Source organism: Magallana gigas, chromosome 6 (assembly GCF_963853765.1).
Source record: "Magallana gigas chromosome 6, xbMagGiga1.1, whole genome shotgun sequence".
Taxonomy (NCBI): domain Eukaryota; kingdom Metazoa; phylum Mollusca; class Bivalvia; order Ostreida; family Ostreidae; genus Magallana; species Magallana gigas.
In genome coordinates, this window is record NC_088858.1 from 56,565,688 (window position 1) to 56,569,087 (window position 3,400).

Sequence of the window (3,400 nt, forward strand, 5' to 3'; positions counted from 1 at the left end):
GCAAGGAAAAACAGCAAGGCACACTGACATCAGCGTACAAAAGACACTGACAGTGTAGAATGACATCATGATCAGTGTACAACATCCACTGTCACCAATAAAAGGCAGACATACTGACATCCAAGTACAAAAAACAAACTGACATCAATATAAGACAGAAACATTGTCATTAATACAAGGCAGACACTGACATTATAGAAATACAAATAAATTGACATCATTGTTGGACACTCACTTTATATATAAATGTAGATCAGACACACTGACACCAATGTAAGACAGGCACACTGACATCAGTGTACCAAACACAAACTGGCATTTGTGTACAATGACATCAGTGTACAACAGACACTGTCACCAATATAAGACGGACACATCGACACCAATATAATACAGACCCTGTCACCAATATAAGACAGACACAACGACATCAATATCAGACAGACACTTTCACCAATATAAGACGGACACAGCGACATCAATATAAGACACTGTCCCCAATATAAGACAGACACAACGACATCAATATCAGACAGACACTGTCACCAATATAAGATGGACACACCGACATCAATATCAGACAGACACTGTCACCAATATAAGACAGACACATGGACATCAATATCAGACAGACACTGTCACCAATATAAGACGGACACACCGACATCAATATCAGACAGACAGTATCACCAATATAAGATGGACACAACGACATCAATATCAGACAGACAGTGTCACCAATATAAGACGGACACAACGACATCAATATCAGAAACTGTCACCAATATAAGACAGACACACCGACATCAATATAAGACAGACACTGTTACTAATATAAGACGGACACAACGACATCAATATCAGACAGACGCTGTCACCAATATAAGACGGACACAGTCACCAATATCAGACAGACACTGCCACCAATATAAGATGGACACAACGACATCAATATCAGACAGACAGTATCACCAATATAAGATGGACACACCGACATCAATATAAGACAGACACTGTCACCAATATAAGACGGACACAACGACATCAATATCAGAAACTGTCACCAATATAAGATGGACACAACGACATCAATATAAGACAGACACACTGTCACCAATATAAGACGGACACAACGACATCAATATCAGACAGACGCTGTCACCAATATAAGACGGACACAGTCACCAATATCAGACAGACACTGCCACCAATATAAGATGGACACAACGACATCAATATAAGACAGACACTGTCACACATATACACACACACTGACATCTGTGTCCAAAAGACAATTGACATTAGTGTACAATGACATCAGAGTACAACATACACTGACATTAATGTAAGACAGGCACTGTCACTATAATAAGACAAACTGTCACCAATATAAACAGACACATTGTCACCAACGTAAGACAGACAGATTGACATCAGTGTACAACGGACACTGTCGCCAATATAAGACGGACACACTGACATGAATGTAAAACACTGTTATGAATGTGTTACAGACACTGCCATAATTGTAAGACAGATGTAGGACAACACATTGACACGTATGTAAAACACACTGTCACCAATATAAGACGGACACAACGACATCAATGTAAAACAGACACAATGTCATTCATATAAAAACACTGACATTAATGTAAGACGGACACAATGACATTCCTTTAAGAATGACACCGGTATCATTGTAATACACGTGTAAGATAGACAGACTGATATCAATAAAATACATACAATAACATCAAAGTAAGACAGACACTGATATCAATGTAAGACTGACATCAATGTAAGACTAACAGATTGACAAATATATATGATAAACATACTGAAATCAATGTAATGCAGACACACCGACACCATTGTAAAACAGACACTCATCAGTGTAAGACAGACACTAACGTTAATGTTAGACAGACACACTAAAATTAATGAAGGACAGGCACACTAACATCAATGTATCAGACATACTTACATCAATGTATCAGACGCACACTAGCATCAATATATGACAGACACATTGACATAAATGACAGGCATTGACATCAATCTTAGACAAACACACGGACTTCCATGTCCTGAATATAAGACAGACACTGACACCAATGTTGAATAGACACATTGACATCAATATAAGACACTGCCATCAGTGTAGGGCAAATTCGCCAACATCAATGTAAAGCACTGACATCAATGTAAGCCAGACACAGTCACTTTGATGTAAGACATACACTGAAATGTCTGTGGACGACGACACTCTGAGATTTACAAATGTATGCGAGTATGACAATCTTTTTTTGAGATAAGATGGACAATTTGGCATCAGTGCAAGATGAACATTGATATAAATTGAAGATCGAAACAACACAGAGATATGATAGAATGTAAGACAAATGCTCTGTGTATCAGTGCATTATATTTAAGAAAATGCTGACTTTAATTTTTACGTTGACATAAACAAGGGACATTTATAAAAGACCGGTATAGGATTTCGCATAAGCTTTATTCGATAACCCGGCTCCGACTTTTCATGCTGCAGTCCAATGACCTCTGAATAATCCCTAAGAATTTTACAACCTAAAGAGACCATTTTAATTTTGCAATTGTAACAAATAAAATTATAATTATGGGAAGTGGAAAACCGTAAAATAAGGATAGTTTTTCTTTTTTCATGTAATTACAGTGTAGATTGAACTTCAAATTTTAATTTAATTTATTCCGGATTTACTTTATCAGTTTTATAAGATATTACATTATTGATAAAAACTACTAATATGAACTTTAAGCCTTTAATAGTGTGAAATAACTATTGTTGTCCGGGTTTTACTTGGCCGGGGGTGGGGGGGGGGGGGGTGATAGTGAAATTATGTGACGTCACATGTATGCTATCTGGAATTAGTTTCTTTTCTAATTGCATATCAGCAAATTATCTGAAAATATAACTGACTAACACAAAGTATTCAAAATGAAATCTGAAATTCATTGACACTTTACTTTCCAATTTCATTCACAGAGTAAAGATAACCCTTAAGTTTGTATGGGACATCTGTCGATATTAATGTGGATTAAAGTACATTATAATTAGAATACTTTCTCCGATTTAGAATTTTGAAATTTTACAATTTTTAGCCAAAAAGAAGCTTTAAAAATATTTGGAGAGTTAAAAATTGTAAACCCCCCAGCGGGATTCTAACTCATGACTTACAGATTCGTAGTAAATCCTCTCACCCTTTGTGCAACGCTGTTAGGTGACTATGTTGGGAAAGAAACTACTCATATAATAACACTTCATTTTCGAAATAAACAATACGTCACAATATGGAGGTGTCCCATACCACTCTAAAACTATTTCCCAGATCTGCGTTATATGAAAATAAAAACGAACAAA